Source organism: Artibeus jamaicensis, unplaced genomic scaffold, assembly GCF_021234435.1.
Source record: "Artibeus jamaicensis isolate MK-2021 breed Jamaican fruit bat unplaced genomic scaffold, CSHL_Jam_final contig_415, whole genome shotgun sequence".
NCBI classification, from domain to species: Eukaryota; Metazoa; Chordata; class Mammalia; order Chiroptera; family Phyllostomidae; genus Artibeus; species Artibeus jamaicensis.
In genome coordinates, this window is record NW_026521823.1 from 12,537,579 (window position 1) to 12,547,121 (window position 9,543).

General features: G+C 36.0%; 1 pseudogene; it reads left to right on the forward strand.

Moving 5' to 3' along the window:
• Window positions 1-4,934: 4,934 nt before the first annotated feature.
• LOC119042002 (uncharacterized) lies at window positions 4,935-5,034 on the forward strand (annotated as a pseudogene).
• The last annotated feature ends 4,509 nt before the right edge of the window (window positions 5,035-9,543 follow it).

Sequence of the window (9,543 nt, forward strand, 5' to 3'; positions counted from 1 at the left end):
AGCTTGCTGTACCACTTAATAGGATATATTTCTCCAACTAAAGTTCTCTTTATGCTGACATCCCATTAACAGAATATACAGGAGCCAAGGTAATGATTGAAGGAAACTTGGCCTTTGCCCCAACAATCTTAATAGGTTGGGAGGTCTAGTGACTGCAGGATGAATAATCTTCTGAGAGTAGTCCCCTTTCTGATAAAGTAGAAGCAGACTGTCATCTGGACATGCTGGAACCTCATCCACTGAGCAGTCAGCAGTGTCAACTCTTAGAAAAAAAATAGCTCATTGCTTCACAATAGGAACAATGATTTTTTTCGCATTACGACTCATTATGGTGATTTTAAAAATTCTTCCTGCCCAATGATCCCAATAGGATGCAACTCACAAAAGATAAGGTGCCCAAAGACCCAAAAGATGTTGGAGTGAGGATTTGAGTTGATCTGCCTGCAAAAACTTTGTCCAGCCAAAGTTAAAGGAAACATGGAGGAAGAAGAAAGTGATTACAATATAAGCTTTAAAATTACATATAAAATAAATGAATATAGCACTATGCCTTGTGCTAGTAAAATATTTACTTTTATCAATCCCTTCCACTAAATTAAAAACACTGAAAAGAATGTTTCATTTAGGAATATGATCAAATTACCATCATCTATGATTATACCATGGAGGATGAGAAACTGTACTAGAAATACAATATTTCACCTGAACAAATAAAAGGAGGAGAAGCTGAGGGTAAAAAAGGTTGAAGGTTTGATATATCATTCACTCGCCTACCCTGATGCACTCCCCACCCTGCAGTCCTTACTCAGTGCCCCAGGAAGTTGGTTTGTTTAATGCATTTCATTTGACTCCGTTGCTTCCTTGCCTCCAAATGGTTTAAGCCAACAAGCAATATAGGAAGTCAAGCAGGAGATCAGGAGGGAGGACTGAGTTTGTGTTACTATTGTTTTCAGTTTCCTTTTGGGGGTTCATCTTGTTCCAACAGAACCTTTTGACACAAGGTCATAATTGCTTTTAGATAACTTTTTTTCAGTTTTCTCTCTTTCTAGGTTTCTAGATCTCTTTCTAGGTTTCAGCAGTACCGCTTGACACCTGGCCTTTTCAGGCCTCATCCTGGCACTAGCTCTTCCTCATTCTGTATCTCTCTCCACTGGTGATTGACCCCTGTTTTTCTCCTATACTTGTATGTAAACTTCGTGTGCTCTGAGCATTTTTCCAATGCACTACTCTTGCTGGATTAAGTTGGTTTCTTTCTAAAATGATGAAATTGATTATTGTGACCTCAAAATTGAAAAAATTAGGGGCATTAGGTATTATTTTGCCTATTTTTGTGGCAGCAGTTACGGGGTGAATCATCTGTAGGACCTCAATATGTATCAAATACATATTTTTGAAAGTCATACAATTCTATGGCATACTTCTGTAAAAATTCAAGGTGTGGCAAATGCATCTGTGAGTTTTATCACATAATATACTATACAATACTAAAAATTTAGTTTATTCAAATAAGCAAATTCTTTTTTATTTATTATAATGCTGCTAAATTTAAACAGATCATTTTATTATAAGTTGCATGCAGAAGCTTCTCATGATTTGAGTGTCTGCATCATTATGAATGAAATGAGAGGTTCACACAGACCTCCAGCCTGGTGGAGGAAAAGGGACAGCATAGGTTTTCTCTCAAGGGGAGCAAAAGCCTCAGCCCTTGCTTGGCAGCCTTTATTGGGTTTCTGGGCACATTACATGATGGTCCTCATTTATTATGCACAGGTTCGCTTTAGGTGGTTACCTTTTACAGAAAACAAAGGCAAGGATGCTGGTAATTACATCACACAAGAAGGATATTTGCAAATGAAAGGCAAGAGTGGTTGAACCAGTTACACTGGTCCTTGGAAGGTTTAGTGTGGTTTTTAGGAAGTTACTTTGCAGTAAATGTTTGCCACAAATCTGCGTGAGGGAGTTTTTAGCAAAAAGCAAGACTCAAAGCAGCCTAGGTACATAGCAGGCCTGATCCCCCATGGGAGAAGCTATCCGTGGGTGTGTGTAGGGGATTGGTTTGTTTGGTGTAGCAAATGTGACTCAGCTTGTTACAGGAAAATGAAGCAACCAGACACTGAGGGATTCCGGAGTAAGAGGTTTATTAACGTGCACGGGCTCATAGGAGTCAATCTCCAAATTCTGAGCCCCAAACAAAGGATTCTTGGGGTTTATCTAGTCTACGGGGTCTTCCTGTCTACGTAGCAAAGCGGGGTACAGAAGCGGAATGCGGAAGTTAGTTCTAGCTATAAGGCTCCCTATACCTACGTGGCAGAAGCAGAGTACAAAGGCCAAATGTGAAAATTAGTTCTAACTGCGGGGTTGCTAGCCCTAGCCCTTGTGAATATCCTGCTGTTTGCTTTTCCCAGATGGCCTTATCGCTCTCCCAGGGCCCTTGGGGTTTGGGTGAACAAAGGTTTTCCAAAGCTTCCCACATCAAGCTCTGTATGGAAAACCTACAGAAGCGAGGTGGTGGGCAGGAGCCAGACTTTCAAAACAAGTTTTCCCGTGGGAATCAGGCCTAGAAAATTCATATAGACTGTTATGGCTTGCTCCTGCTAAAACTCCATCACCCTGGTCTAAAACAACAGTGTATTGTCTATCTTCAAGGTAATTTCCAAAGCCTGTGTGAATTTTCCCAAGGACAGAGCCAATTGGCTCATCACTATTCCCCTCTGCATGTTATTTTCATTTGCTTGATTGTACCTAAAATGTAGACAATACTATTCTATGTAATAAGTAATAAATATTTCTCTGATGGAAGACCTGAGAATATAATAAAAGCCTGTCTAGGCAAGGGTCGGGGCGCTCTCCTCTTGAGGGAGTGGCCGAGGCACCATAGACACTCTCCCCTTGAGAGAGCAGTCGTGCCTGTTCCCTTTTTCCACACAGGGTTGTTGTCGCCTGTGTATTGATTCTCGTCATCAGCCACAACAGGTGTACTCTGCTGGACAAGGTCTGCTATAAGTGTGGGTCCTGTGTATCTCCCAGTGGGAGCTGGGCCCACGTCATGCAGAATGGTCTCCTACAATTTGTCAGTATTTAAAATGTGAAAATCATTTTTATTACCTTATTATAGGCCCAGAGAGTTTTTTATTGTATCTGTGCTTTCAACCTTACACTATAGTGAATGTATCAGACCTTATTGCATGCGTTATTTTTATCAGAGACAACTACAGAGAATTCTTAACAGAGGTTAAAAAAATAAAAGTATATATAATTTGTAGGATCAACAAACATTATTTTTAAATAAAAATATTCTTTACAAGTTCAACATTTAATTTAATATAATTAATTATTTGTGAGTACTCATTATAGCCCTTCACATGTCTATACATAATCTAATCCGTATTAAGATTGAAATGTTAAAACAAACGTTATAATTTATCATAAATGCACTACTACTTATATTTATATACATGCATTCTGACATGCTTGTTACTTTTTAAAATATTTTATTTATTTTATTTTTAGGGAGGGGAGGGAGAAAGAGAGGGAGAGAAACATCAACATGTGCTTGACTCTCACATGCCCCCTACTGGGGACCTGGCCTGTAACCCAGGCATGTGTTCCGACTAGGAATCAAACCAGTGACCCTTTGTTTTGCAGGCTAGCACTCAATCCACTGAGCCACACCAGCCAGGGCTGTTACTTATTTTTTTGTGTGTGCCAAATTTCATGACACCTTCAGTGTCTGTGATTGAATAGATTTTGCAGGCTAGAAGTGCAAAATTAGTCTAAAAACCCACCTGCTTCTTTTGGGAAGTACATGGAACAAACAATCTATTCGAGGTCCTAATAGCTGGAACTATCACAAACTTATAAATACTATTTTTCCACTTTTCTCTACTATATCCCCCAAGAGCAGGGTATGAAATAGGCTGATCTCACTGGAGAAATAGAAAATTTTGGACTGATATAATAAAGACATCTGGCGAAAATATAAATTATTTTATTATTAGGTAAGGATATAAAATATACATAAAACCTTTTATTATTTTATTTGAAAATAAATTTTATTGGTATAGATTGTGCATTTGTTTATCACCTCAAAGGCATTTACTTAAAAACAAATTCAGAGAATGCCATTCTGGAATATGCAATCTTGAAAACTAATTTTCAGAATGACAGCCCAGCAAAATCCCCCTTAGAAATATCTCTGAATAAAAGCAAATCAATGGATGTACATTTCCCATGCCATTCAAAATCAAATGAATTTTACAGCAAATATTGAAGAAACTGGGATGTAGCTGTTTTTTCTTCTGTTGATAGTATTCTACTTGGGTAAATTTCTTTCTCTTTCCTGACTATCAGCTTCTTAGCAAATTGTATAACTGCTTCACTTCTTTTTTCAGCATGCATATTATGTAAAAATGAGGTTAGGCAACACTTTAAGGTTTTAGTTTTCAGCCATTTCATTCAACTTTTAATTTATGCAGAATTGTTTTTTGTTTTTGTTTTTTTACTTGTATGCTTGCTGGCTTAACAAAGAACCATTGAAAATTCAACAGTGTCTGGCCCACAGTAGACCATCAGTATATTTAAGGCATGAATAAATGACAGAGTTTTGTATAAAGTAAGTGTCATATCTTCATATCTCTTATGTTACTAACTTACTTTTATTTTTGAGAGAAATCATGAAGTCCTAATCTCAACACTCTGATATGAAAGAAACATACCCTAAGCTCTCATAAAAATTTTATTATATACCAGAAGATCATTTCAACAATTTAGTTTTCCCATTGTATTTTGAAATCTGTGTTTTGAAAAATTTATCTTTTTTTCTTCCAGTTGAGGAACATTCTTAAAAACAAAGATTATATTATGTTTTATATTTAAAATATTAATCTGTAAATTATTAACTTTGGGATTTATCTTTATCTAAAACAACACTAGCCATCACTTCTCGGCCTTTTGGTTAAGATCAAGTATAGTATTTATTCTTATCAGTTTAAAATAACACTAGCCAGATAATACCATATTAAGCAAAAATCTCTTAAACATGTTTTCTATTAATATTTTTCTAAATATGCAATGCGACAGTAAGATGCTAATTTCAAACACCTTTTTATGGTGCAGATGACTCATAAAGTATGAATATTTAAGGATTAAACAGAGATATATGAACCAAAACATATAAGTGCACAGCAAATGTGACTTTTTATTCCATTGGCTAAAATATGAGAATATAACAGACAAACAAATATTGGCTTTTTATTAGAATTAAACTTCAAAGTGACAAAAAAAAACATAGGCTTAGGAATACAAATCTCACAGCAAAAACCACATTATGAAGAAAATATGCACAATTTTGTAGCATTTTTGTTTTAATAAGCATCCTGCCCACTGATAGAAAGACAATGAAGACCTAAAATACACCTTTAACACATGTACAAGTGGGTGAAAAAGCACCTTAGTTTTTATGCTGATTGCAAAGCACACCAGCATTAACACTGAGACTGAAAGAGCAGAGTTACAAATTCCTCATTTCTTAAATGCTTTTATCACTTGCTTGTTTAAAAACACTCCTTACCCTATCACAGTCACAGGAACCTCTCCACAACTGCACCCCTGCCTCTGTAACTTTGCATGTCAGAGACTACCATCTGGAAGGTGGGTGTGTACACTACATGAGTTTTAACAGAACTGATTGCATTTGTTGTCTCTGGAGGGAAGAACCCCGAACTGCAAAGACTCTTAGCACAGCACTGCCTTTTGCAGGAGAGTCTGCCCTACCTCTTTGCTATATACACACTTACCACCAGCTGTTTTATGCACTCCTGGCTCCCCAGCTGAGACAATTAGGGAACAGGATTTGGCATTCTGTATAAATATGAGATAAGACTCTGGAACTATTTCCACGTTGGCAGAGCATGAGGTCAAAAACAAGTCTTTGCTCCTGAATAAAGACATTTTAATTTTATAGGCAATGATGGAGGAATGAAAAAGCAGATGCTAAGAGGAAAATGTAGGAAACTATGGAATCTTGGATATCAGCAAAATATTGTAAATGAAGTTAATTACAGAATAGTAGCTGCATCCTGTAAAACAGGAAAGGAGAAAAAATGCTAAATGTTTGGGTAGCGGTGGCAGATTGAGATATTTTGCTCTGCATTATGTTTTTTTCTGTAGACTGCATCTAGCTAAATACCATCCATTTTTAAGTACATTTCACTTCTGGTTCTGTCATTTACCAGCATGCTGAGTCGGAAGCCCTGTAAGGAAGATAGCATGGGGAACAGGAATTTTGAAAATGATGCATGAGGTAAGGCTGTGCTCTTTAACAGAACTATTGTTAGAGTTTAAACAATAAATGAAACAGAAAAAATGTTTGGTGATATTTTAGCTTCAATGATTCTTTCCAGTGAGCATTCTCACCTTTAATAATTTGTTTTCTACATAGAAAATCTGAAAATAAATACATCAGTATACTAATTGTTATTTTCATAGTATTGAAACTATTACTTTTTCACTTTAAAATTTGCTTTAAATTTTGTTATTTTAAATGAAAAAATAAAATAAAACAATCTATTTTTCTTTCTCATACCATATAAAAACTGATCGAAACTATTTTAAGCAGGCTTACATGTTTGTTTCTAAGGAAAATTTCCATATGTGCAGGTGATTCCAAAAGCTGTACTTCCTACTCTAGTATTTGCTTCAAATTCTACACTGATATCAATATTTGTTACCTTAGTAAGGTAAACAGCTCAACACTGAAAAAGCCAAAACAGAAATCTAGATTCTTTCATCCCTTAAATTGGATGTTCACCAGTCTCTTAATTTTGCAAAAGACAACATTAGCATCCAATTGTTCAAGGCAATATTAGCAGCAGGTTTTCAAACTTAATATTACTGTGCTTCCCTTGATGCTTCTCTTTTTCAACCACAGCCTTCAGAATTTATTTCATCAGAAAATCCCACTTATATTAGCTTCAAACGTATATGGATGCTGCCCATAATGTTAAACATGTTCTAATACTATCTTAATAAAAGCCATTGGCAGCTATCACTGTAATTTCTATAATAAAGAAGAAAAGGAAGGAAAGAGGGAAGGAAGGAATCAAGGAGGGAAGGAAGGAAGGAAAGAAGCAAGGACGCAAGCAAGCAATGAGGGAGAAAGGAAAGACTGAAACTCCTTTCTCTAGCTAATGAAAGCCTTATGTGGTCTGGCCCCAGTTACAAACATTATGACTTGTCATCTTATTTGCATGGTCAACCCATGCTACAGTTTTAGTTTTTCAAACATGATAAGCTCTTAAGTGTTTAAAAGTTTTTGAAACAGGTGTTCTGATTTCCTGGAATAGTCTTCCTTTTCCTTTCTCTATACTTTATTCCTTATGCTTCACATTTCTTCTTAAATGTCATCCTTTTGCCCAACCATTTAAAAAAGTCACTGTCACATCACTTACTGAAATTCCAAATACAGCACTTTTCACCCAGCAATCCACTGCTGGGGATATATCTGAAGAAACTCAAAACACGAATCGGAAAGAGTATGTGCGGCGATCTGGAAAGAGCTTAAGTGCCCATCAGTAGATAAGTGGATAAAAAACTGTGGTACATTTACACGATGGAATCCTACTCTGCCATAAAAAAAGAAGAAACTTTTACCTTTTGCAACAGCATGGATGGACCTGGATATTGTTATGCTAAGTGAAATAAGCCATCCAGAGAAAAGGATTTACCATATGATCTCATTTACATGTGAAATCTAATTAATGAAATAAGCTGATGAACAAACTAGAACCAGAGGCATGGATACATTGAATAGACTGCCATCTGCCAGAGTGGAGGAGGGTGAGGGGGTCCTGAATAAAAGAATGGAAGGGATTGGCCCAAGAACATTTATGCATAACCCATGAATACAGGCAACAGTGTGGTGATGGCCAGAGAAAGGAGGAGGGTGGGACCTGGATGGGGGTGGGAAAAGCAGGGGAAAATGGAGACATCTATAATAATGTCAATAATGTGGATAAATGAATGAATACATGCAGAGAAATGGAAAAGCCTAGGAAATATCAGAATAATCCTGTACACCACAATCAGGGACTGATCAAGTTATTTTCTTCTAGAAGATGCTTGGTAAACAATAGTTGTCATTTTTATATGATTAACTGTGCTTATTGTCTAAGTAATGGTTACCATATTACATTTTGTTCCCTGATCTCTATATACCTTAGAGAGTTTTTCCCTGATCTCTATATGCCTGAGGTTTTTCTCTCAGGGCAATGTCAATAACTTGTATTTCCCAATACAAAGATGATGGGCATTGATAAATTATTTTTATAAAGTGCTCTCAATCTTTATTGGTAAAAAAATACATTAGTTCTAAAGATTACCAGCAACTGAAGAGCAAATAAGTGGCATGTTCTGATCGTTTTTAAATGAAGCATTTCTGGCTATTAGCACAAGGAAAATGATTTCTTAAGACACAGTGACCATACTGAAATATTGATTCCTTAATGCTGTGGGAAAGCAAGTGTGTGTATATAGTAATTCTTTAAAAATGATAGTAATACTTTTAGTCATTTTAACCTGTTTTCATATACCATTCTAGCTATGCTATCTAAAAGTGTTATTGTCCAGTTGTTAGATAAATGTTATTGCTGTGAATTGCTCAAAAAGTAAGCTAGATGGTGCTAAAGAACATACTTCTATTTATTATGTGATCACATTTACAATATAATGGTTGTTGGTAAGAATGACTGAAAATGTTGAGACCCATTACATCGACCTGTATTTTGGTATTACACTTTGAAGCAGACACAACAGTTTACCAAGAAGTCAGACTTAGTAATGGGGTGATATTAAAAAGCAGAATACATTCATAAGCTTGTATTGAAGTATAACACCTCACAATCACAGAGTAATTGTCACTCTGCATAGCAAGGGTATGTCCAATTTCTACAACAAACATGTTACTCCTCTTTTTGACAAATCTGTGTTAAAGTGATGTTTGCAATCTTTTGGGAAACTTTTTTTTCATGCACATCATTTAAAAAATGAATTGTAGGTTTAAATCAATAAACTACAACAGGGGCATATCAAATGACAAGGTGTTATTTCTAACTCATCTTAATATTACTACTAACCCCACCTATACTTATTGCTGAAGGAAAAATTGTTTTTCAATTAAAAATGTCATTGCTTTATTGAATTAAAGGAGTCTCTTTGAATTAAACCAGCTTCCCTTAGGCTGTCTCAGAAACACCACTTGTTGGTTTGAATGGTGTGATCATTTGCTGACAAGGGTTTTAAAGGGCAGCTGGCCCTTGAAGCTGAGCTTCAGCTTTCTGGGGCTCAGAGTCTTTATGCCCCAGAACAATAGTGGGATAACACAATTTTTATTTTAGCCATTTTGGTAGGTACATAGTGATATCTCACTTTGGTTTTAACTTTGATTTCCATAATGGCTAATGATGCTAAATGTATTTTTATTAAACACTGTTTTTTAACTCGAGACACTAGCATGGTGCCTTATACATTGTACATGTTGCACGCATA